The following is a 23,827-nucleotide window of genomic DNA, read 5'->3' on the forward strand; positions in this document are numbered from 1 at the left end:
CGGGCTGGCTCTTTCACTCCGGTGGCTGGTGGGGGGGGGGGGGGGCTTAACAGCGGGTCCCCGGGTTCGCACGGTGAGCCGGGTCTCTGGGTGGCTCCGGGTCTGGATGGTGAGTCAAAGGTGAGTTGCTGAGCAGCGGGGCGGTGAGACGGGTTGGTGAGTGGCTTTCTGCGGGCTGGCTCTTTCACTCCGGTGGCCGGTCGGGGGGAGCTTAACAGCGGGACCCCGGGTTCGCACGGTGAGCCGGGTCTCTGGGTGGCTCCGGGTCTGGAGGGTGAGTCAAAGGTGAGTTGCTGAGCAGCGGGGCGGTGAGCCGGGTTGGTGAGTGGCTTTCTGCGGGCTGGCTCTTTCACTCCGGTGGCTGGTCGGGGGGGAGCTTAACAGCGGGTCCCCGGGTTTGCACGGTGAGCCGGGTCTTTGGATGGCTCCGGGTCTGGACGGTGAGTCAAAGGTGAGTTTCTGAGCAGCGGGGCGGTGAGACGGGTTGGTGAGTGGCTTTCAGGGCCGTGCTGTCAGTCTGTGTCTGGGACGAGGCGACGGCGGGCATAAAAAGCGATTCTCCCAGAGATGCTCTAGATGCTCTAGATGCTGTCCTAAATAACTGCTCTTTTTACTTCTTCAATGACATTTTCTGTGTGTATAAAATCCACCCTCAATCAGAGTTTCCTCTGATCAAGCTGCAGCATTTAGAAACTTCTTTGGCAGGCAGACAGCAACTGCTAGTCTATTTTCTTAATGACCATTGTTTACTTGACTCAATCATGTAGGTATCATCGTACGAAACAAGAAGTCTCCCCGTCGGGGAATCGAACCCCGGTCTTCTGCGTGACAGGCAGAGATACTGTCCACTATACTAACGAGGACAGCTTTGTGCCAAAATAACTTCCTGATTGCAGGAACTTAATAACTGTGTACCAATGTCATTGGAAAGTCAGTGTCCATCTCTTTTTAATCTTTTATATCGGTCCTCGATTCTCGGCTCTCCGCGGTCTCAGCGCGACGGGAATGCAGGTGAAGCCCCGTGAGTCTCGGCTCGGTTTGCCGCGAGGCTGTGGTCCAGCTGGTCCGGGGTTCCCCGCACCTCCGGGGACCCCCTCTCGGAACCTCTGCTGCTGGGGTCTGGTGGTGGAGCTAGTGTACGTTAATGGAGAATGACTAATTTTGTTGCAGTTCCACAACTGACCAAAAGCCAATTTCTGCATGAGACCCAATGCGAGAAAGAGATGGTCGGCCTTCCTGTCCTGTGCACCAAGAAGGGGACTGGAGTGGTTTTCCAAGTCCAAATAATGTTATTGCAAAGTCATACATGTTTCCGCCCAGTTTCGAACAGGGGACCTTTCGCGTGTGAGGCTAACGTGATAACCACTACACTACGGAAACAGACATGCTTTGAAAATGGCGGGCATAAAAATAAAATCCTGTAAAAAACTCTGCTACAATTCTTGACAGTAAGATGGATACTGTAGGTTTTCTCCTGGCTGCTCTCAAAGACTCATGCTTATGTTAACCATTACACCATGGAACCCACTTCTGCTGTTATTGTGGTCTGACATTGTGGTGGTGGCACCTGACAGAGTGCTGTCCATGAGTGCTGTCCATGGTACCGAGAGCGTCTGGGTGTTTAGGGTACCAGGGCCCCGGTCCTCCAGCTCCGCGTGCTGGCTCTTTCACTCCGGTGGCTGGTGAGGGTGGGGCTTAACAGCGGGTCCCCGGGTTCGCACGGTGAGCCGGGTCTTTGGGTGGCTCCGGGTCTGGATGGTGAGTCAAAGGTGAGTTGCTGAGCAGCGGGGCGGTGAGACGGGTTGGTGAGTGGCTTTCTGCGGGCTGGCTCTTTCACTCCGGTGGCCGGTCGGGGGGAGCTTAACAGCGGGACCCCGGGTTCGCAGGGTGAGCCGGGTCTCTGGGTGGCTCCGGGTCTGGAGGGTGAGTCAAAGGTGAGTTGCTGAGCAGCGGGGCGGTGAGCCGGGTTGGTGAGTGGCTTTCTGCGGGCTGGCTCTTTCACTCCGGTGGATGGTCGGGGGGGAGCTTAGCAGCGGGTCCCCGGGTTCGCACGGTGAGCCGGGTCTTTGGATGGCTCCGGGTCTGGACGGTGAGTCAAAGGTGAGTTTCTGAGCAGCGGGGCGGTGAGACGGGTTGGTGAGTGGCTTTCAGGGCCGTGCTGTCAGTCTGTGTCTGGGACGAGGCGACGGCGGGCATAAAAAGCGATTCTCCCAGAGATGCTCTAGATGCTGTCCTAAATAACTGCTCTTTTTACTTCTTCAATGACATTTTCTGTGTGTATAAAATCCACCCTCAATCAGAGTTTCCTCTGATCAAGCTGCAGCATTTAGAAGCTTCTTTGGCAGGCAGACAGCAACTGCTAGTCTATTTTCTTAATGACCATTGTTTACTTGACTCAATCATGTAGGTATCATCGTACGAAACAAGAAGTCTCCCCGTCGGGGAATCGAACCCCGGTCTTCTGCGTGACAGGCAGAGATACTGTCCACTATACTAACGAGGACAGCTTTGTGCCAAAATAACTTCCTGATTGCAGCAACTTAATAACTGTGTACCAATGTCATTGGAAAGTCAGTGTCCATCTCTTTTTAATCTTTTATATCGGTCCTCGATTCTCGGCTCTCCGCGGTCTCAGCGCGACGGGAATGCAGGTGAAGCCCCGCGAGTCTCGGCTCGGTTTGCCGCGAGGCTCTGGTCCAGCTGGTCCGGGGTTCCCCCCACCTCCGGGGACCCCCTCTCGGAACCTCTGCTGCTGGGGTCTGGTGGTGGAGCTAGTGTACGTTAATGGAGAATGACTGGCTTTTGGTCAGTTGTGGAACTGCAACAAAATTAATTTCTGCATGAGACCCAATGCGAGAAAGAGATGGTCGGCCTTCCTGTCCTGTGCACCAAGAAGAGGACTGGAGTGGTTTTCCAAGTCCAAATAATGTTATTGCAAAGTCATACATGTTTCCGCCCAGTTTCGAACAGGGGACCTTTCGCGTGTGAGGCGAACGTGATAACCACTACACTACGGAAACAGATATGCTTTAAAAATGGCGGGCATAAAAATAAAATCCTGTAAAAAACTCTGCTACAATTCTTGACAGTAAGATGGATACTGCAGGTTTTCTCCTGGCTGCTCTCAAAGACTCATGCTGATGTTAACCATTACACCATGGAACCCACTTCTGCTGTTATTGTGGTCTGACATTGTGGTGGTGGCACCTGACAGAGTGCTGTCCATGAGTGCTGTCCATGGTACCGAGAGCGTCTGGGTGTTTAGGGTACCAGGGCCCTGGTCCTCCAGCTCCGCGGGCTGGCTCTTTCACTCCGGTGGCTGGTGGGGGGGGGGGGGGGGGCTTAACAGCGGGTCCCCGGGTTCGCACGGTGAGCCGGGTCTCTGGGTGGCTCCGGGTCTGGATGGTGAGTCAAAGGTGAGTTGCTGAGCAGCGGGGCGGTGAGACGGGTTGGTGAGTGGCTTTCTGCGGGCTGGCTCTTTCACTCCGGTGGCCGGTCGGGGGGAGCTTAACAGCGGGACCCCGGGTTCGCACGGTGAGCCGGGTCTCTGGGTGGCTCCGGGTCTGGAGGGTGAGTCAAAGGTGAGTTGCTGAGCAGCGGGGCGGTGAGCCGGGTTGGTGAGTGGCTTTCTGCGGGCTGGCTCTTTCACTCCGGTGGCTGGTCGGGGGGGAGCTTAACAGCGGGTCCCCGGGTTTGCACGGTGAGCCGGGTCTTTGGATGGCTCCGGGTCTGGACGGTGAGTCAAAGGTGAGTTTCTGAGCAGCGGGGCGGTGAGACGGGTTGGTGAGTGGCTTTCAGGGCCGTGCTGTCAGTCTGTGTCTGGGACGAGGCGACGGCGGGCATAAAAAGCGATTCTCCCAGAGATGCTCTAGATGCTCTAGATGCTGTCCTAAATAACTGCTCTTTTTACTTCTTCAATGACATTTTCTGTGTGTATAAAATCCACCCTCAATCAGAGTTTCCTCTGATCAAGCTGCAGCATTTAGAAACTTCTTTGGCAGGCAGACAGCAACTGCTAGTCTATTTTCTTAATGACCATTGTTTACTTGACTCAATCATGTAGGTATCATCGTACGAAACAAGAAGTCTCCCCGTCGGGGAATCGAACCCCGGTCTTCTGCGTGACAGGCAGAGATACTGTCCACTATACTAACGAGGACAGCTTTGTGCCAAAATAACTTCCTGATTGCAGGAACTTAATAACTGTGTACCAATGTCATTGGAAAGTCAGTGTCCATCTCTTTTTAATCTTTTATATCGGTCCTCGATTCTCGGCTCTCCGCGGTCTCAGCGCGACGGGAATGCAGGTGAAGCCCCGTGAGTCTCGGCTCGGTTTGCCGCGAGGCTCTGGTCCAGCTGGTCCGGGGTTCCCCGCACCTCCGGGGACCCCCTCTCGGAACCTCTGCTGCTGGGGTCTGGTGGTGGAGCTAGTGTACGTTAATGGAGAATGACTAATTTTGTTGCAGTTCCACAACTGACCAAAAGCCAATTTCTGCATGAGACCCAATGCGAGAAAGAGATGGTCGGCCTTCCTGTCCTGTGCACCAAGAAGGGGACTGGAGTGGTTTTCCAAGTCCAAATAATGTTATTGCAAAGTCATACATGTTTCCGCCCAGTTTCGAACAGGGGACCTTTCGCGTGTGAGGCGAACGTGATAACCACTACACTACGGAAACAGACATGCTTTGAAAATGGCGGGCATAAAAATAAAATCCTGTAAAAAACTCTGCTACAATTCTTGACAGTAAGATGGATACTGCAGGTTTTCTCCTGGCTGCTCTCAAAGACTCATGCTGATGTTAACCATTACACCATGGAACCCACTTCTGCTGTTATTGTGGTCTGACATTGTGGTGGTGGCACCTGACAGAGTGCTGTCCATGAGTGCTGTCCATGGTACCGAGAGCGTCTGGGTGTTTAGGGTACCAGGGCCCTGGTCCTCCAGCTCCGCGGGCTGGCTCTTTCACTCCGGTGGCTGGTGGGGGGGGGGGGGGGCTTAACAGCGGGTCCCCGGGTTCGCACGGTGAGCCGGGTCTCTGGGTGGCTCCGGGTCTGGATGGTGAGTCAAAGGTGAGTTGCTGAGCAGCGGGGCGGTGAGACGGGTTGGTGAGTGGCTTTCTGCGGGCTGGCTCTTTCACTCCGGTGGCCGGTCGGGGGGAGCTTAACAGCGGGACCCCGGGTTCGCACGGTGAGCCGGGTCTCTGGGTGGCTCCGGGTCTGGAGGGTGAGTCAAAGGTGAGTTGCTGAGCAGCGGGGCGGTGAGCCGGGTTGGTGAGTGGCTTTCTGCGGGCTGGCTCTTTCACTCCGGTGGCTGGTCGGGGGGGAGCTTAACAGCGGGTCCCCGGGTTTGCACGGTGAGCCGGGTCTTTGGATGGCTCCGGGTCTGGACGGTGAGTCAAAGGTGAGTTTCTGAGCAGCGGGGCGGTGAGACGGGTTGGTGAGTGGCTTTCAGGGCCGTGCTGTCAGTCTGTGTCTGGGACGAGGCGACGGCGGGCATAAAAAGCGATTCTCCCAGAGATGCTCTAGATGCTCTAGATGCTGTCCTAAATAACTGCTCTTTTTACTTCTTCAATGACATTTTCTGTGTGTATAAAATCCACCCTCAATCAGAGTTTCCTCTGATCAAGCTGCAGCATTTAGAAACTTCTTTGGCAGGCAGACAGCAACTGCTAGTCTATTTTCTTAATGACCATTGTTTACTTGACTCAATCATGTAGGTATCATCGTACGAAACAAGAAGTCTCCCCGTCGGGGAATCGAACCCCGGTCTTCTGCGTGACAGGCAGAGATACTGTCCACTATACTAACGAGGACAGCTTTGTGCCAAAAGAACTTCCTGATTGCAGGAACTTAATAACTGTGTACCAATGTCATTGGAAAGTCAGTGTCCATCTCTTTTTAATCTTTTATATCGGTCCTCGATTCTCGGCTCTCCGCGGTCTCAGCGCGACGGGAATGCAGGTGAAGCCCCGCGAGTCTCGGCTCGGTTTGCCGCGAGGCTCTGGTCCAGCTGGTCCGGGGTTCCCCGCACCTCCGGGGACCCCCTCTCGGAACCTCTGCTGCTGGGGTCTGGTGGTGGAGCTAGTGTACGTTAATGGAGAATGACTGGCTTTTGGTCAGTTGTGGAACTGCAACAAAATTAATTTCTGCATGAGACCCAATGCGAGAAAGAGATGGTCGGCCTTCCTGTCCTGTGCACCAAGAAGAGGACTGGAGTGGTTTTCCAAGTCCAAATAATGTTATTGCAAAGTCATACATGTTTCCGCCCAGTTTCGAACAGGGGACCTTTCGCGTGTGAGGCGAACGTGATAACCACTACACTACGGAAACAGACATGCTTTGAAAATGGCGGGCATAAAAATAAAATCCTGTAAAAAACTCTGCTACAATTCTTGACAGTAAGATGGATACTGTAGGTTTTCTCCTGGCTGCTCTCAAAGACTCATGCTGATGTTAACCATTAAACCATGGAACCCACTTCTGCTGTTATTGTGGTCTGACATTGTGGTGGTGGCACCTGACAGAGTGCTGTCCATGAGTGCTGTCCATGGTACCGAGAGCGTCTGGGTGTTTAGGGTACCAGGGCCCCGGTCCTCCAGCTCCGCGGGCTGGCTCCTTCACTCCGGTGGCTGGTGAGGGGGGGGCTTAATAGCGGGTCCCCTGGTTCGCACGGTGAGCTAGGTCTTTGGGTGGCTCCGGGTCTTGATGGTGAGTCAAAGGTGAGTTGCTGAGCAGCGGGGCGGTGAGACGGGTTGGTGAGTGGCTTTCTGCGGGCTGGCTCTTTCACTCCGGTGGCCGGTCGGGGGGAGCTTAACAGCGGGACCCCGGGTTCGCACGGTGAGCCGGGTCTCTGGGTGGCTCCGGGTCTGGAGGGTGAGTCAAAGGGGGGTGACGGGTTGGTGAGTGGCTTTCAGGGCCGTGCTGTCAGTCTGTGTCTGGGACGAGGTGACGGCGGGCATAAAAAGCGATTCTCCCAGAGATGCTCTAGATGCTGTCCTAAATAACTGCTCTTTTTACTTCTTCAATGACATTTTCTGTGTGTATAAAATCCACCCTCAATCAGAGTTTCCTCTGATCAAGCTGCAGCATTTAGAAGCTTCTTTGGCAGGCAGACAGCAACTGCTAGTCTATTTTCTTAATGACCATTGTTTACTTGACTCAATCATGTAGGTATCATCGTACGAAACAAGAAGTCTCCCCGTCGGGGAATCGAACCCCGGTCTTCTGCGTGACAGGCAGAGATACTGTCCACTATACTAACGAGAATAGCTTTGTGCCAAAATAACTTCCTGATTGCAGCAACTTAATAACTGTGTACCAATGTCATTGGAAAGTCAGTGTCCATCTCTTTTTAATCTTTTATATCGGTCCTCGATTCTCGGCTCTCCGCGGTCTCAGCGCGACGGGAATGCAGTTGAAGCCCCGCGAGTCTCGGCTCGGTTTGCCGCGAGGCTCTGGTCCAGCTGGTCCGGGGTTCCCCCCACCTCCGGGGACCCCCTCTCGGAACCTCTGCTGCTGGGGTCTGGTGGTGGAGCTAGTGTACGTTAATGGAGAATGACTGGCTTTTGGTCAGTTGTGGAACTGCAACAAAATTAATTTCTGCATGAGACCCAATGCGAGAAAGAGATGGTCGGCCTTCCTGTCCTGTGCACCAAGAAGAGGACTGGAGTGGTTTTCCAAGTCCAAATAATGTTATTGCAAAGTCATACATGTTTCCGCCCAGTTTCGAACAGGGGACCTTTCGCGTGTGAGGCGAACGTGATAACCACTACACTACGGAAACAGACATGCTTTGAAAATGGCGGGCATAAAAATAAAATCCTGTAAAAAACTCTGCTACAATTCTTGACAGTAAGATGGATACTGTAGGTTTTCTCCTGGCTGCTCTCAAAGACTCATGCTGATGTTAACCATTAAACCATGGAACCCACTTCTGCTGTTATTGTGGTCTGACATTGTGGTGGTGGCACCTGACAGAGTGCTGTCCATGAGTGCTGTCCATGGTACCGAGAGCGTCTGGGTGTTTAGGGTACCAGGGCCCCGGTCCTCCAGCTCCGCGGGCTGGCTCCTTCACTCCGGTGGCTGGTGAGGGTGGGGCTTAACAGCGGGTCCCCGGGTTCGCACGGTGAGCCGGGTCTTTGGGTGGCTCCGGGTCTGGATGGTGAGTCAAAGGTGAGTTGCTGAGCAGCGGGGCGGTGAGACGGGTTGGTGAGTGGCTTTCTGCGGGCTGGCTCTTTCACTCCGGTGGCCGGTCGGGGGGAGCTTAACAGCGGGACCCCGGGTTCGCAGGGTGAGCCGGGTCTCTGGGTGGCTCCGGGTCTGGAGGGTGAGTCAAAGGTGAGTTGCTGAGCAGCGGGGCGGTGAGCCGGGTTGGTGAGTGGCTTTCTGCGGGCTGGCTCTTTCACTCCGGTGGATGGTCGGGGGGGAGCTTAGCAGCGGGTCCCCGGGTTCGCACGGTGAGCCGGGTCTTTGGATGGCTCCGGGTCTGGACGGTGAGTCAAAGGTGAGTTTCTGAGCAGCGGGGCGGTGAGACGGGTTGGTGAGTGGCTTTCAGGGCCGTGCTGTCAGTCTGTGTCTGGGACGAGGCGACGGCGGGCATAAAAAGCGATTCTCCCAGAGATGCTCTAGATGCTGTCCTAAATAACTGCTCTTTTTACTTCTTCAATGACATTTTCTGTGTGTATAAAATCCACCCTCAATCAGAGTTTCCTCTGATCAAGCTGCAGCATTTAGAAGCTTCTTTGGCAGGTAGACAGCAACTGCTAGTCTATTTTCTTAATGACCATTGTTTACTTGACTCAATCATGTAGGTATCATCGTACGAAACAAGAAGTCTCCCCGTCGGGGAATCGAACCCCGGTCTTCTGCGTGACAGGCAGAGATACTGTCCACTATACTAACGAGGACAGCTTTGTGCCAAAATAACTTCCTGATTGCAGCAACTTAATAACTGTGTACCAATGTCATTGGAAAGTCAGTGTCCATCTCTTTTTAATCTTTTATATCGGTCCCTCGATTCTCGGCTCTCCGCGGTCTCAGCGCGACGGGAATGCAGGTGAAGCCCCGCGAGTCTCGGCTCGGTTTGCCGCGAGGCTCTGGTCCAGCTGGTCCGGGGTTCCCCCCACCTCCGGGGACCCCCTCTCGGAACCTCTGCTGCTGGGGTCTGGTGGTGGAGCTAGTGTACGTTAATGGAGAATGACTGGCTTTTGGTCAGTTGTGGAACTGCAACAAAATTAATTTCTGCATGATACCCAATGCGAGAAAGAGATGGTCGGCCTTCCTGTCCTGTGCACCAAGAAGAGGACTGGAGTGGTTTTCCAAGTCCAAATAATGTTATTGCAAAGTCATACATGTTTCCGCCCAGTTTCGAACAGGGGACCTTTCGCGTGTGAGGCGAACGTGATAACCACTACACTACGGAAACAGACATGCTTTGAAAATGGCGGGCATAAAAATAAAATCCTGTAAAAAACTCTGCTACAATTCTTGACAGTAAGATGGATACTGTAGGTTTTCTCCTGGCTGCTCTCAAAGACTCATGCTGATGTTAACCATTACACCATGGAACCCACTTCTGCTGTTATTGTGGTCTGACATTGTGGTGGTGGCACCTGACAGAGTGCTGTCCATGAGTGCTGTCCATGGTACCGAGAGCGTCTGGGTGTTTAGGGTACCAGGGCCCCGGTCCTCCAGCTCCGCGGGCTGGCTCTTTCACTCCGGTGGCTGGTGAGGGTGGGGCTTAACAGCGGGTCCCCGGGTTCGCACGGTGAGCCGGGTCTTTGGGTGGCTCCGGGTCTGGATGGTGAGTCAAAGGTGAGTTGCTGAGCAGCGGGCGGTGAGACGGGTTGGTGAGTGGCTTTCTGCGGGCTGGCTCTTTCACTCCGGTGGCCGGTCGGGGGGAGCTTAACAGCGGGACCCCGGGTTCGCAGGGTGAGCCGGGTCTCTGGGTGGCTCCGGGTCTGGAGGGTGAGTCAAAGGTGAGTTGCTGAGCAGCGGGGCGGTGAGCCGGGTTGGTGAGTGGCTTTCTGCGGGCTGGCTCTTTCACTCCGGTGGATGGTCGGGGGGGAGCTTAGCAGCGGGTCCCCGGGTTCGCACGGTGAGCCGGGTCTTTGGATGGCTCCGGGTCTGGACGGTGAGTCAAAGGTGAGTTTCTGAGCAGCGGGGCGGTGAGACGGGTTGGTGAGTGGCTTTCAGGGCCGTGCTGTCAGTCTGTGTCTGGGACGAGGCGACGGCGGGCATAAAAAGCGATTCTCCCAGAGATGCTCTAGATGCTGTCCTAAATAACTGCTCTTTTTACTTCTTCAATGACATTTTCTGTGTGTATAAAATCCACCCTCAATCAGAGTTTCCTCTGATCAAGCTGCAGCATTTAGAAGCTTCTTTGGCAGGCAGACAGCAACTGCTAGTCTATTTTCTTAATGACCATTGTTTACTTGACTCAATCATGTAGGTATCATCGTACGAAACAAGAAGTCTCCCCGTCGGGGAATCGAACCCCGGTCTTCTGCGTGACAGGCAGAGATACTGTCCACTATACTAACGAGGACAGCTTTGTGCCAAAATAACTTCCTGATTGCAGCAACTTAATAACTGTGTACCAATGTCATTGGAAAGTCAGTGTCCATCTCTTTTTAATCTTTTATATCGGTCCTCGATTCTCGGCTCTCCGCGGTCTCAGCGCGACGGGAATGCAGGTGAAGCCCCGCGAGTCTCGGCTCGGTTTGCCGCGAGGCTCTGGTCCAGCTGGTCCGGGGTTCCCCCCACCTCCGGGGACCCCCTCTCGGAACCTCTGCTGCTGGGTCTGGTGGTGGAGCTAGTGTACGTTAATGGAGAATGACTGGCTTTTGGTCAGTTGTGGAACTGCAACAAAATTAATTTCTGCATGATACCCAATGCGAGAAAGAGATGGTCGGCCTTCCTGTCCTGTGCACCAAGAAGAGGACTGGAGTGGTTTTCCAAGTCCAAATAATGTTATTGCAAAGTCATACATGTTTCCGCCCAGTTTCGAACAGGGGACCTTTCGCGTGTGAGGCGAACGTGATAACCACTACACTACGGAAACAGACATGCTTTGAAAATGGCGGGCATAAAAATAAAATCCTGTAAAAAACTCTGCTACAATTCTTGACAGTAAGATGGATACTGCAGGTTTTCTCCTGGCTGCTCTCAAAGACTCATGCTGATGTTAACCATTACACCATGGAACCCACTTCTGCTGTTATTGTGGTCTGACATTGTGGTGGTGGCACCTGACAGAGTGCTGTCCATGAGTGCTGTCCATGGTACCGAGAGCGTCTGGGTGTTTAGGGTACCAGGGCCCCGGTCCTCCAGCTCCGCGGGCTGGCTCTTTCACTCCGGTGGCTGGTGAGGGTGGGGCTTAACAGCGGGTCCCCGGGTTCGCACGGTGAGCCGGGTCTTTGGGTGGCTCCGGGTCTGGATGGTGAGTCAAAGGTGAGTTGCTGAGCAGCGGGGCGGTGAGACGGGTTGGTGAGTGGCTTTCTGCGGGCTGGCTCTTTCACTCCGGTGGCCGGTCGGGGGGAGCTTAACAGCGGGACCCCGGGTTCGCAGGGTGAGCCGGGTCTCTGGGTGGCTCCGGGTCTGGAGGGTGAGTCAAAGGTGAGTTGCTGAGCAGCGGGGCGGTGAGCCGGGTTGGTGAGTGGCTTTCTGCGGGCTGGCTCTTTCACTCCGGTGGATGGTCGGGGGGGAGCTTAGCAGCGGGTCCCCGGGTTCGCACGGTGAGCCGGGTCTTTGGATGGCTCCGGGTCTGGACGGTGAGTCAAAGGTGAGTTTCTGAGCAGCGGGGCGGTGAGACGGGTTGGTGAGTGGCTTTCAGGGCCGTGCTGTCAGTCTGTGTCTGGGACGAGGCGACGGCGGGCATAAAAAGCGATTCTCCCAGAGATGCTCTAGATGCTGTCCTAAATAACTGCTCTTTTTACTTCTTCAATGACATTTTCTGTGTGTATAAAATCCACCCTCAATCAGAGTTTCCTCTGATCAAGCTGCAGCATTTAGAAAATTCTTTGGCAGGCAGACAGCAACTGCTAGTCTATTTTCTTAATGACCATTGTTTACTTGACTCAATCATGTAGGTATCATCGTACGAAACAAGAAGTCTCCCCGTCGGGGAATCGAACCCCGGTCTTCTGCGTGACAGGCAGAGATACTGTCCCCTATACTAACGAGGACAGCTTTGTGCCAAAAGAACTTCCTGATTGCAGGAACTTAATAACTGTGTACCAATGTCATTGGAAAGTCAGTGTCCATCTCTTTTTAATCTTTTATATCGGTCCTCGATTCTCGGCTCTCCGCGGTCTCAGCGCGACGGGAATGCAGGTGAAGCCCCGTGAGTCTCGGCTCGGTTTGCCGCGAGGCTCTGGTCCAGCTGGTCCGGGGTTCCCCGCACCTCCGGGGACCCCCTCTCGGAACCTCTGCTGCTGGGGTCTGGTGGTGGAGCTAGTGTACGTTAATGGAGAATGACTAACTTTGTTGCAGTTCCACAACTGACCAAAAGCCAATTTCTGCATGAGACCCAATGCGAGAAAGAGATGGTCGGCCTTCCTGTCCTGTGCACCAAGAAGGGACTGGAGTGGTTTTCCCAAGTCCAAATAATGTTATTGCAAAGTCATACAGGTTTCCGCCCAGTTTCGAACAGGGGACCTTTCGCGTGTGAGGCGAACGTGATAACCACTACACTACGGAAACAGACATGCTTTGAAAATGGCGGGCATAAAAATAAAATCCTGTAAAAAACTCTGCTACAATTCTTGACAGTAAGATGGATACTGCAGGTTTTCTCCTGGCTGCTCTCAAAGACTCATGCTGATGTTAACCATTACACCATGGAACCCACTTCTGCTGTTATTGTGGACTGACATTGTGGTGGTGGCACCTGACAGAGTGCTGTCCATGAGTGCTGTCCATGGTACCGAGAGTGTCTGGGTGTTTAGGGTACCAGGGCCCCGGTCCTCCAGCTCCGCGGGCTGGCTCTTTAACTCCGGTGGCTGGTGGGGGGGGGCTTAACAGCAGACATGCTTTGAAAATGGCGGGCATAAAAATAAAATCCTGTAAAAAACTCTGCTACAATTCTTGACAGTAAGATGGATACTGTAGGTTTTCTCCTGGCTGCTCTCAAAGACTCATGCTGATGTTAACCATTAAACCATGGAACCCACTTCTGCTGTTATTGTGGTCTGACATTGTGGTGGTGGCACCTGACAGAGTGCTGTCCATGAGTGCTGTCCATGGTACCGAGAGCGTCTGGGTGTTTAGGGTACCAGGGCCCCGGTCCTCCAGCTCCGCGGGCTGGCTCCTTCACTCCGGTGGCTGGTGAGGGGGGGGCTTAATAGCGGGTCCCCTGGTTCGCACGGTGAGCTAGGTCTTTGGGTGGCTCCGGGTCTTGATGGTGAGTCAAAGGTGAGTTGCTGAGCAGCGGGGCGGTGAGACGGGTTGGTGAGTGGCTTTCTGCGGGCTGGCTCTTTCACTCCGGTGGCCGGTCGGGGGGAGCTTAACAGCGGGACCCCGGGTTCGCACGGTGAGCCGGGTCTCTGGGTGGCTCCGGGTCTGGAGGGTGAGTCAAAGGGGGGTGACGGGTTGGTGAGTGGCTTTCAGGGCCGTGCTGTCAGTCTGTGTCTGGGACGAGGTGACGGCGGGCATAAAAAGCGATTCTCCCAGAGATGCTCTAGATGCTGTCCTAAATAACTGCTCTTTTTACTTCTTCAATGACATTTTCTGTGTGTATAAAATCCACCCTCAATCAGAGTTTCCTCTGATCAAGCTGCAGCATTTAGAAGCTTCTTTGGCAGGCAGACAGCAACTGCTAGTCTATTTTCTTAATGACCATTGTTTACTTGACTCAATCATGTAGGTATCATCGTACGAAACAAGAAGTCTCCCCGTCGGGAATCGAACCCCGGTCTTCTGCGTGACAGGCAGAGATACTGTCCACTATACTAACGAGAATAGCTTTGTGCCAAAATAACTTCCTGATTGCAGCAACTTAATAACTGTGTACCAATGTCATTGGAAAGTCAGTGTCCATCTCTTTTTAATCTTTTATATCGGTCCTCGATTCTCGGCTCTCCGCGGTCTCAGCGCGACGGGAATGCAGTTGAAGCCCCGCGAGTCTCGGCTCGGTTTGCCGCGAGGCTCTGGTCCAGCTGGTCCGGGGTTCCCCCCACCTCCGGGGACCCCCTCTCGGAACCTCTGCTGCTGGGGTCTGGTGGTGGAGCTAGTGTACGTTAATGGAGAATGACTGGCTTTTGGTCAGTTGTGGAACTGCAACAAAATTAATTTCTGCATGAGACCCAATGCGAGAAAGAGATGGTCGGCCTTCCTGTCCTGTGCACCAAGAAGAGGACTGGAGTGGTTTTCCAAGTCCAAATAATGTTATTGCAAAGTCATACATGTTTCCGCCCAGTTTCGAACAGGGGACCTTTCGCGTGTGAGGCGAACGTGATAACCACTACACTACGGAAACAGACATGCTTTGAAAATGGCGGGCATAAAAATAAAATCCTGTAAAAAACTCTGCTACAATTCTTGACAGTAAGATGGATACTGTAGGTTTTCTCCTGGCTGCTCTCAAAGACTCATGCTGATGTTAACCATTAAACCATGGAACCCACTTCTGCTGTTATTGTGGTCTGACATTGTGGTGGTGGCACCTGACAGAGTGCTGTCCATGAGTGCTGTCCATGGTACCGAGAGCGTCTGGGTGTTTAGGGTACCAGGGCCCCGGTCCTCCAGCTCCGCGGGCTGGCTCCTTCACTCCGGTGGCTGGTGAGGGTGGGGCTTAACAGCGGGTCCCCGGGTTCGCACGGTGAGCCGGGTCTTTGGGTGGCTCCGGGTCTGGATGGTGAGTCAAAGGTGAGTTGCTGAGCAGCGGGGCGGTGAGACGGGTTGGTGAGTGGCTTTCTGCGGGCTGGCTCTTTCACTCCGGTGGCCGGTCGGGGGGAGCTTAACAGCGGGACCCCGGGTTCGCAGGGTGAGCCGGGTCTCTGGGTGGCTCCGGGTCTGGAGGGTGAGTCAAAGGTGAGTTGCTGAGCAGCGGGGCGGTGAGCCGGGTTGGTGAGTGGCTTTCTGCGGGCTGGCTCTTTCACTCCGGTGGATGGTCGGGGGGGAGCTTAGCAGCGGGTCCCCGGGTTCGCACGGTGAGCCGGGTCTTTGGATGGCTCCGGGTCTGGACGGTGAGTCAAAGGTGAGTTTCTGAGCAGCGGGGCGGTGAGACGGGTTGGTGAGTGGCTTTCAGGGCCGTGCTGTCAGTCTGTGTCTGGGACGAGGCGACGGCGGGCATAAAAAGCGATTCTCCCAGAGATGCTCTAGATGCTGTCCTAAATAACTGCTCTTTTTACTTCTTCAATGACATTTTCTGTGTGTATAAAATCCACCCTCAATCAGAGTTTCCTCTGATCAAGCTGCAGCATTTAGAAGCTTCTTTGGCAGGCAGACAGCAACTGCTAGTCTATTTTCTTAATGACCATTGTTTACTTGACTCAATCATGTAGGTATCATCGTACGAAACAAGAAGTCTCCCCGTCGGGGAATCGAACCCCGGTCTTCTGCGTGACAGGCAGAGATACTGTCCACTATACTAACGAGGACAGCTTTGTGCCAAAATAACTTCCTGATTGCAGCAACTTAATAACTGTGTACCAATGTCATTGGAAAGTCAGTGTCCATCTCTTTTTAATCTTTTATATCGGTCCTCGATTCTCGGCTCTCCGCGGTCTCAGCGCGACGGGAATGCAGGTGAAGCCCCGCGAGTCTCGGCTCGGTTTGCCGCGAGGCTCTGGTCCAGCTGGTCCGGGGTTCCCCCCACCTCCGGGGACCCCCTCTCGGAACCTCTGCTGCTGGGGTCTGGTGGTGGAGCTAGTGTACGTTAATGGAGAATGACTGGCTTTTGGTCAGTTGTGGAACTGCAACAAAATTAATTTCTGCATGATACCCAATGCGAGAAAGAGATGGTCGGCCTTCCTGTCCTGTGCACCAAGAAGAGGACTGGAGTGGTTTTCCAAGTCCAAATAATGTTATTGCAAAGTCATACATGTTTCCGCCCAGTTTCGAACAGGGGACCTTTCGCGTGTGAGGCGAACGTGATAACCACTACACTACGGAAACAGACATGCTTTGAAAATGGCGGGCATAAAAATAAAATCCTGTAAAAAACTCTGCTACAATTCTTGACAGTAAGATGGATACTGTAGGTTTTCTCCTGGCTGCTCTCAAAGACTCATGCTGATGTTAACCATTACACCATGGAACCCACTTCTGCTGTTATTGTGGTCTGACATTGTGGTGGTGGCACCTGACAGAGTGCTGTCCATGAGTGCTGTCCATGGTACCGAGAGCGTCTGGGTGTTTAGGGTACCAGGGCCCCGGTCCTCCAGCTCCGCGGGCTGGCTCTTTCACTCCGGTGGCTGGTGAGGGTGGGGCTTAACAGCGGGTCCCCGGGTTCGCACGGTGAGCCGGGTCTTTGGGTGGCTCCGGGTCTGGATGGTGAGTCAAAGGTGAGTTGCTGAGCAGCGGGGCGGTGAGACGGGTTGGTGAGTGGCTTTCTGCGGGCTGGCTCTTTCACTCCGGTGGCCGGTCGGGGGGAGCTTAACAGCGGGACCCCGGGTTCGCAGGGTGAGCCGGGTCTCTGGGTGGCTCCGGGTCTGGAGGGTGAGTCAAAGGTGAGTTGCTGAGCAGCGGGGCGGTGAGCCGGGTTGGTGAGTGGCTTTCTGCGGGCTGGCTCTTTCACTCCGGTGGATGGTCGGGGGGGAGCTTAGCAGCGGGTCCCCGGGTTCGCACGGTGAGCCGGGTCTTTGGATGGCTCCGGGTCTGGACGGTGAGTCAAAGGTGAGTTTCTGAGCAGCGGGGCGGTGAGACGGGTTGGTGAGTGGCTTTCAGGGCCGTGCTGTCAGTCTGTGTCTGGGACGAGGCGACGGCGGGCATAAAAAGCGATTCTCCCAGAGATGCTCTAGATGCTGTCCTAAATAACTGCTCTTTTTACTTCTTCAATGACATTTTCTGTGTGTATAAAATCCACCCTCAATCAGAGTTTCCTCTGATCAAGCTGCAGCATTTAGAAGCTTCTTTGGCAGGCAGACAGCAACTGCTAGTCTATTTTCTTAATGACCATTGTTTACTTGACTCAATCATGTAGGTATCATCGTACGAAACAAGAAGTCTCCCCGTCGGGGAATCGAACCCCGGTCTTCTGCGTGACAGGCAGAGATACTGTCCACTATACTAACGAGGACAGCTTTGTGCCAAAATAACTTCCTGATTGCAGCAACTTAATAACTGTGTACCAATGTCATTGGAAAGTCAGTGTCCATCTCTTTTTAATCTTTTATATCGGTCCTCGATTCTCGGCTCTCCGCGGTCTCAGCGCGACGGGAATGCAGGTGAAGCCCCGCGAGTCTCGGCTCGGTTTGCCGCGAGGCTCTGGTCCAGCTGGTCCGGGGTTCCCCCCACCTCCGGGGACCCCCTCTCGGAACCTCTGCTGCTGGGGTCTGGTGGTGGAGCTAGTGTACGTTAATGGAGAATGACTGGCTTTTGGTCAGTTGTGGAACTGCAACAAAATTAATTTCTGCATGATACCCAATGCGAGAAAGAGATGGTCGGCCTTCCTGTCCTGTGCACCAAGAAGAGGACTGGAGTGGTTTTCCAAGTCCAAATAATGTTATTGCAAAGTCATACATGTTTCCGCCCAGTTTCGAACAGGGGACCTTTCGCGTGTGAGGCGAACGTGATAACCACTACACTACGGAAACAGACATGCTTTGAAAATGGCGGGCATAAAAATAAAATCCTGTAAAAAACTCTGCTACAATTCTTGACAGTAAGATGGATACTGCAGGTTTTCTCCTGGCTGCTCTCAAAGACTCATGCTGATGTTAACCATTACACCATGGAACCCACTTCTGCTGTTATTGTGGTCTGACATTGTGGTGGTGGCACCTGACAGAGTGCTGTCCATGAGTGCTGTCCATGGTACCGAGAGCGTCTGGGTGTTTAGGGTACCAGGGCCCCGGTCCTCCAGCTCCGCGGGCTGGCTCTTTCACTCCGGTGGCTGGTGAGGGTGGGGCTTAACAGCGGGTCCCCGGGTTCGCACGGTGAGCCGGGTCTTTGGGTGGCTCCGGGTCTGGATGGTGAGTCAAAGGTGAGTTGCTGAGCAGCGGGGCGGTGAGACGGGTTGGTGAGTGGCTTTCTGCGGGCTGGCTCTTTCACTCCGGTGGCCGGTCGGGGGGAGCTTAACAGCGGGACCCCGGGTTCGCAGGGTGAGCCGGGTCTCTGGGTGGCTCCGGGTCTGGAGGGTGAGTCAAAGGTGAGTTGCTGAGCAGCGGGGCGGTGAGCCGGGTTGGTGAGTGGCTTTCTGCGGGCTGGCTCTTTCACTCCGGTGGATGGTCGGGGGGGAGCTTAGCAGCGGGTCCCCGGGTTCGCACGGTGAGCCGGGTCTTTGGATGGCTCCGGGTCTGGACGGTGAGTCAAAGGTGAGTTTCTGAGCAGCGGGGCGGTGAGACGGGTTGGTGAGTGGCTTTCAGGGCCGTGCTGTCAGTCTGTGTCTGGGACGAGGCGACGGCGGGCATAAAAAGCGATTCTCCCAGAGATGCTCTAGATGCTGTCCTAAATAACTGCTCTTTTTACTTCTTCAATGACATTTTCTGTGTGTATAAAATCCACCCTCAATCAGAGTTTCCTCTGATCAAGCTGCAGCATTTAGAAAATTCTTTGGCAGGCAGACAGCAACTGCTAGTCTATTTTCTTAATGACCATTGTTTACTTGACTCAATCATGTAGGTATCATCGTACGAAACAAGAAGTCTCCCCGTCGGGGAATCGAACCCCGGTCTTCTGCGTGACAGGCAGAGATACTGTCCCCTATACTAACGAGGACAGCTTTGTGCCAAAAGAACTTCCTGATTGCAGGAACTTAATAACTGTGTACCAATGTCATTGGAAAGTCAGTGTCCATCTCTTTTTAATCTTTTATATCGGTCCTCGATTCTCGGCTCTCCGCGGTCTCAGCGCGACGGGAATGCAGGTGAAGCCCCGTGAGTCTCGGCTCGGTTTGCCGCGAGGCTCTGGTCCAGCTGGTCCGGGGTTCCCCGCACCTCCGGGGACCCCCTCTCGGAACCTCTGCTGCTGGGGTCTGGTGGTGGAGCTAGTGTACGTTAATGGAGAATGACTAACTTTGTTGCAGTTCCACAACTGACCAAAAGCCAATTTCTGCATGAGACCCAATGCGAGAAAGAGATGGTCGGCCTTCCTGTCCTGTGCACCAAGAAGGGGACTGGAGTGGTTTTCCAAGTCCAAATAATGTTATTGCAAAGTCATACAGGTTTCCGCCCAGTTTCGAACAGGGGACCTTTCGCGTGTGAGGCGAACGTGATAACCACTACACTACGGAAACAGACATGCTTTGAAAATGGCGGGCATAAAAATAAAATCCTGTAAAAAACTCTGCTACAATTCTTGACAGTAAGATGGATACTGCAGGTTTTCTCCTGGCTGCTCTCAAAGACTCATGCTGATGTTAACCATTACACCATGGAACCCACTTCTGCTGTTATTGTGGACTGACATTGTGGTGGTGGCACCTGACAGAGTGCTGTCCATGAGTGCTGTCCATGGTACCGAGAGTGTCTGGGTGTTTAGGGTACCAGGGCCCCGGTCCTCCAGCTCCGCGGGCTGGCTCTTTAACTCCGGTGGCTGGTGGGGGGGGGGCTTAACAGCGGGTCCCCGGGTTCGCATGGTGAGCCGGGTCTTTGGGTGGCTCCGGGTCTGGATGGTGAGTCAAAGGTGAGTTGCTGAGCAGCGGGGCGGTGAGACGGGTTGGTGAGTGGCTTTCTGCGGGCTGGCTCTTTCACTCCGGTGGCCGGTCGGGGGGAGCTTAACATCGGGACCCCGGGTTCGCACGGTGAGCCGGGTCTCTGGGTGGCTCCGGGTCTGGAGGTTGAGTCAAAGGGGGGTGACGGGTTGGTGAGTGGCTTTCAGGGCCGTGCTGTCAGTCTGTGTCTGGGACGAGGCGACGGCGGGCATAAAAAGCGATTCTCCCAGAGATGCTCTAGATGCTGTCCTAAATAACTGCTCTTTTTACTTCTTCAATGACATTTTCTGTGTGTATAAAATCCACCCTCAATCAGAGTTTCCTCTGATCACGCTGCAGCATTTAGAAGCTTCTTTGGCAGGCAGACAGCAACTGCTAGTCTATTTTCTTAATGACCATTGTTTACTTGACTCAATCATGTAGGTATCATCGTACGAAACAAGAAGTCTCCCCGTCGGGGAATCGAACCCCGGTCTTCTGCGTGACAGGCAGAGATACTGTCCACTATACTAACGAGGACAGCTTTGTGCCAAAATAACTTCCTGATTGCAGGAACTTAATAACTGTGTACCAATGTCATTGGAAAGTCAGTGTCCATCTCTTTTTAATCTTTTATATCGGTCCTCGATTCTCTGCTCTCCGCGGTCTCAGCGCGACGGGAATGCAGGTGAAGCCCCGCGAGTCTCGGCTCGGTTTGCCGCGAGGCTCTGGTCCAGCTGGTCCGGGGTTCCCCCCACCTCCGGGGACCCCCTCTCGGAACCTCTGCTGCTGGGGTCTGGTGGTGGAGCTAGTGTACGTTAATGGAGAATGACTGGCTTTTGGTCAGTTGTGGAACTGCAACAAAATTAATTTCTGCATGAGACCCAATGCGAGAAAGAGATGGTCGTCCTTCCTGTCCTGTGCACCAAGAAGAGGACTGGAGTGGTTTTCCAAGTCCAAATAATGTTATTGCAAAGTCAAACATGTTTCCACCCAGTTTCGAACAGGGGACCTTTCGCGTGTGAGGCGAACGTGATAACCACTACACTACGGAAACAGACATGCTTTGAAAATGGCGGGCATAAAAATAAAATCCTGTAAAAAACTCTGCTACAATTCTTGACAGTAAGATGGATACTGCAGGTTTTCTCCTGGCTGCTCTCAAAGACTCATGCTGATGTTAACCATTACACCATGGAACCCATTTCTGCTGTTATTGTGGTCTGACATTGTGGTGGTGGCACCTGACAGAGTGCTGTCCATGAGTGCTGTCCAAGGTACCGAGAGCGTCTGGGTGTTTAGGGTACCAGGGCCCCGGTCCTCCAGCTCCGCGGGCTGGCTCTTTCACTCCGGTGGCTGGTGAGGGGGGGCTTAACAGCGGGTCCCCGGGTTCGCACGGTGAGCCGGGTCTTTGGGTGGCTCCGGGTCTGGATGGTGAGTCAAAGGTGAGTTGCTGAGTAGCGGGGCGGTGAGACGGGTTGGTGAGTGGCTTTCTGCGGGCTGGCTCTTTCACTCCGGTGGCTGGTCGGGGGGGAGCTTAACAGCGGGTCCCCGGGTTCACACGGTGAGCCGGGTCTTTGGATGGCTCCGGGTCTGGACGGTGAGTCAAAGGTGAGTTTCTGAGCAGCGGGGCGGTGAGACGGGTTGGTGAGTGGCTTACAGGGCCGTTCTGTCAGTCTGTGTCTGGGACGAGGCGACGGCGGGCATAAAAAGCGATTCTCCCAGAGATGCTCTAGATGCTGTCCTAAATAACTGCTCTTTTTACTTCTTCAATGACATTTTCTGTGTGTATAAAAACCACCCTCAATCAGAGTTTCCTCTGATCACGCTGCAGCATTTAGAAGCTTCTTTGGCAGGCAGACAGCAACTGCTAGTCTATTTTCTTAATGACCAATGTTTACTTGACTCAATCATGTAGGTATCATCGTACGAAACAAGAAGTCTCCCCGTCGGGGAATCGAACCCCGGTCTTCTGCGTGACAGGCAGAGATACTGTCCACTATACTAACGAGGACAGCTTTGTGCCAAAAGATCTTCCTGATTGCAGGAACTTAATAACTGTGTACCAATGTCATTGGAAAGTCAGTGTCCATCTCTTTTTAATCTATTATATCGGTCCTCGATTCTCGGCTCTCCGCGGTCTCAGCGCGACGGGAATGCAGGTGAAGCCCCGCGAGCCTCGGCTCGGTTTGCCGCGAGGCTCTGGTCCAGCTGGTCCGGGGTTCCCCGCACCTCCGAGGACCCCCTCTCGGAACCTCTGCTGCTGGGGTCTGGTGGTGGAGCTAGTGTACGTTAATGGAGAATGACTGGCTTTTGGTCAGTTGTGGAACTGCAACAAAATTAATTTCTGCATGAGACCCAATGCGAGAAAGAGATGGTCGGCCTTCCTGTCCTGTGCACCAAGAAGAGGACTGGAGTGGTTTTCCAAGTCCAAATAATGTTATTGCAAAGTCATACATGTTTCCGCCCAGTTTCGAACAGGGGACCTTTCGCATGTGAGGCGAACGTGATAACCACTACACTACGGAAACAGACATGCTTTGAAAATGGCGGGCATAAAAATAAAATCCTGTAAAAAACTCTGCTACAATTCTTGACAGTAAGATGGATACTGCAGGTTTTCTCCTGGCTGCTCTCAAAGACTCATGCTGATGTTAACTCATGCTGATGAAAGGTTGCAACATGTAAAATGTCTAAAGGGGTTTACGTAAATTCTCAAAAGCCACAAGTAGTCAACAAAATGGCTGCGACCGGCAGGATATGAAATGACGGCGGATGAAGCAGTTTCACTACTATGAAGGATTAAGCTGTGAATTATGGTCAAAGAATGGTGTGGATACACTGAAAATGACAATGAAACGGTAAGGAATTAAAATATACTGCTTAATAGTTTGGGGATTTGCTGACGTAGTGTGTGATGAACACGCAATCGGATGTGCGGGCTGTGAAATGTTAATTTTTGCTTTCCAATTGTTTTTGAAATTGGCATGAAGTGGTCGGCCCGGAAATTATTAGATTCAGTATCATCTGAAAGTGTAGCTTTTTTAGTTTCATATGATACCCACTACATTGGGGTGGAGAAAATTGATCTTGCGTTCTGTTGCATTTTGTTGCGGGTGTTGTTCCTTTTGGGGGCACCATCTTTGTTGCATATGTATTTTTAAGTTGTTATAAATCAAATACTTTGTCGACAAAACGTACTTGGAGTTTTGACATATTGGCTTTGGGGCTTCTTGTTTGAGAAACGGTTGAAAAAATATACCCTGACAGCACTTGAGTAACTTTTTCCACACATGAACTGGTGCATACAGCTGTTGGACCCGAGTTTTCTCTTCGATAGATATCAGTCATTTTGTAGATGAATTTGTGGTGCTTTTTGAAGATCCAGTAAGAAAAACTCTTGTGAACTTCATTGCTGAATTGCAGTGATACCTTGAAGAAATATTTATTTCACCTGGAACGTATGTGCCCTTGTTTAGGGTTCATCAGTAAAATTAGATGAAACTTAAAAAAGTGTGTTTGCTAAATTAAGAGTTTTCCTCACCTCCATGGCCTGTAGTCCTTCTCCTACACTTGCATCCTTAATAAATACTTCTCATTCATTTTACTGCAGCAAATCTATTACTATCCAATCACCTGTATTTCATGGTTGGATTCAAGAGAGATGATTTCCTCTCACAGTAGTTGGCATCCCTGCAGAAAGCTCAGAGGAAGTAAGATGACCTGATTTTTAAGCATAATATTAAAGTTGACAAATTTAAATATTTTAAGGAAAATACTTTTTTTTTCCTATCATCTACAGCTTTCAAATCAGTTCTGCAGCAAAACTTTGTCCAATGTGGATCAAAAGGTAGGAAAAGTCATATTTGTGCATGTATTCATGTTTTTTTAATTACTGTTTTACTTCTTTTTGGGGAGATTTTCACTTATTTTTATTTAAAAAAAAAACAATTCATGCACTGCTCATCTCAATTCCATCCACAGATGTTTCATGATGTTTGAGATGGTGAAGGCCCTGGCAGGATCCTCAACCTG

General features: G+C 52.8%; 23 non-coding genes across 23 annotated transcripts; all 23 read right to left on the reverse strand.

The window, feature by feature from the left end:
* Nucleotides 1-791: 791 nt before the first annotated feature.
* On the reverse strand, nucleotides 792-863 carry trnad-guc (transfer RNA aspartic acid (anticodon GUC)). The gene has a single exon. It is a non-coding gene; the product is annotated as a tRNA-Asp (tRNA).
* Nucleotides 864-2,431: 1,568 nt separating this feature from the next.
* On the reverse strand, nucleotides 2,432-2,503 carry trnad-guc (transfer RNA aspartic acid (anticodon GUC)). The gene has a single exon. It is a non-coding gene; the product is annotated as a tRNA-Asp (tRNA).
* A 444-nt stretch (nucleotides 2,504-2,947) lies between these two features.
* trnav-cac (transfer RNA valine (anticodon CAC)) lies at nucleotides 2,948-3,020 on the reverse strand. The gene has a single exon. It is a non-coding gene; the product is annotated as a tRNA-Val (tRNA).
* A 1,067-nt stretch (nucleotides 3,021-4,087) lies between these two features.
* On the reverse strand, nucleotides 4,088-4,159 carry trnad-guc (transfer RNA aspartic acid (anticodon GUC)). Its single transcript has one exon. It is a non-coding gene; the product is annotated as a tRNA-Asp (tRNA).
* Nucleotides 4,160-4,603: 444 nt separating this feature from the next.
* On the reverse strand, nucleotides 4,604-4,676 carry trnav-cac (transfer RNA valine (anticodon CAC)). The gene has a single exon. It is a non-coding gene; the product is annotated as a tRNA-Val (tRNA).
* A 1,065-nt stretch (nucleotides 4,677-5,741) lies between these two features.
* On the reverse strand, nucleotides 5,742-5,813 carry trnad-guc (transfer RNA aspartic acid (anticodon GUC)). Its single transcript has one exon. It is a non-coding gene; the product is annotated as a tRNA-Asp (tRNA).
* Nucleotides 5,814-6,257: 444 nt separating this feature from the next.
* On the reverse strand, nucleotides 6,258-6,330 carry trnav-cac (transfer RNA valine (anticodon CAC)). Its single transcript has one exon. It is a non-coding gene; the product is annotated as a tRNA-Val (tRNA).
* Nucleotides 6,331-7,710: 1,380 nt separating this feature from the next.
* On the reverse strand, nucleotides 7,711-7,783 carry trnav-cac (transfer RNA valine (anticodon CAC)). Its single transcript has one exon. It is a non-coding gene; the product is annotated as a tRNA-Val (tRNA).
* A 1,051-nt stretch (nucleotides 7,784-8,834) lies between these two features.
* Nucleotides 8,835-8,906, reverse strand: trnad-guc (transfer RNA aspartic acid (anticodon GUC)). The gene has a single exon. It is a non-coding gene; the product is annotated as a tRNA-Asp (tRNA).
* A 445-nt stretch (nucleotides 8,907-9,351) lies between these two features.
* On the reverse strand, nucleotides 9,352-9,424 carry trnav-cac (transfer RNA valine (anticodon CAC)). Its single transcript has one exon. It is a non-coding gene; the product is annotated as a tRNA-Val (tRNA).
* Nucleotides 9,425-10,474: 1,050 nt separating this feature from the next.
* On the reverse strand, nucleotides 10,475-10,546 carry trnad-guc (transfer RNA aspartic acid (anticodon GUC)). Its single transcript has one exon. It is a non-coding gene; the product is annotated as a tRNA-Asp (tRNA).
* Nucleotides 10,547-10,989: 443 nt separating this feature from the next.
* Nucleotides 10,990-11,062, reverse strand: trnav-cac (transfer RNA valine (anticodon CAC)). The gene has a single exon. It is a non-coding gene; the product is annotated as a tRNA-Val (tRNA).
* A 1,567-nt stretch (nucleotides 11,063-12,629) lies between these two features.
* On the reverse strand, nucleotides 12,630-12,702 carry trnav-cac (transfer RNA valine (anticodon CAC)). The gene has a single exon. It is a non-coding gene; the product is annotated as a tRNA-Val (tRNA).
* A 1,701-nt stretch (nucleotides 12,703-14,403) lies between these two features.
* On the reverse strand, nucleotides 14,404-14,476 carry trnav-cac (transfer RNA valine (anticodon CAC)). Its single transcript has one exon. It is a non-coding gene; the product is annotated as a tRNA-Val (tRNA).
* Nucleotides 14,477-15,527: 1,051 nt separating this feature from the next.
* Nucleotides 15,528-15,599, reverse strand: trnad-guc (transfer RNA aspartic acid (anticodon GUC)). The gene has a single exon. It is a non-coding gene; the product is annotated as a tRNA-Asp (tRNA).
* Nucleotides 15,600-16,043: 444 nt separating this feature from the next.
* trnav-cac (transfer RNA valine (anticodon CAC)) lies at nucleotides 16,044-16,116 on the reverse strand. The gene has a single exon. It is a non-coding gene; the product is annotated as a tRNA-Val (tRNA).
* A 1,051-nt stretch (nucleotides 16,117-17,167) lies between these two features.
* On the reverse strand, nucleotides 17,168-17,239 carry trnad-guc (transfer RNA aspartic acid (anticodon GUC)). The gene has a single exon. It is a non-coding gene; the product is annotated as a tRNA-Asp (tRNA).
* Nucleotides 17,240-17,683: 444 nt separating this feature from the next.
* trnav-cac (transfer RNA valine (anticodon CAC)) lies at nucleotides 17,684-17,756 on the reverse strand. Its single transcript has one exon. It is a non-coding gene; the product is annotated as a tRNA-Val (tRNA).
* A 1,567-nt stretch (nucleotides 17,757-19,323) lies between these two features.
* trnav-cac (transfer RNA valine (anticodon CAC)) lies at nucleotides 19,324-19,396 on the reverse strand. Its single transcript has one exon. It is a non-coding gene; the product is annotated as a tRNA-Val (tRNA).
* Nucleotides 19,397-20,260: 864 nt separating this feature from the next.
* On the reverse strand, nucleotides 20,261-20,332 carry trnad-guc (transfer RNA aspartic acid (anticodon GUC)). Its single transcript has one exon. It is a non-coding gene; the product is annotated as a tRNA-Asp (tRNA).
* Nucleotides 20,333-20,776: 444 nt separating this feature from the next.
* trnav-cac (transfer RNA valine (anticodon CAC)) lies at nucleotides 20,777-20,849 on the reverse strand. Its single transcript has one exon. It is a non-coding gene; the product is annotated as a tRNA-Val (tRNA).
* Nucleotides 20,850-21,734: 885 nt separating this feature from the next.
* Nucleotides 21,735-21,806, reverse strand: trnad-guc (transfer RNA aspartic acid (anticodon GUC)). The gene has a single exon. It is a non-coding gene; the product is annotated as a tRNA-Asp (tRNA).
* A 444-nt stretch (nucleotides 21,807-22,250) lies between these two features.
* On the reverse strand, nucleotides 22,251-22,323 carry trnav-cac (transfer RNA valine (anticodon CAC)). Its single transcript has one exon. It is a non-coding gene; the product is annotated as a tRNA-Val (tRNA).
* Between the last annotated feature and the right edge of the window lie 1,504 nt (nucleotides 22,324-23,827).

Source organism: Cololabis saira, chromosome 7 (genome assembly GCF_033807715.1).
Source record: "Cololabis saira isolate AMF1-May2022 chromosome 7, fColSai1.1, whole genome shotgun sequence".
Classification (NCBI taxonomy): domain Eukaryota; kingdom Metazoa; phylum Chordata; class Actinopteri; order Beloniformes; family Belonidae; genus Cololabis; species Cololabis saira.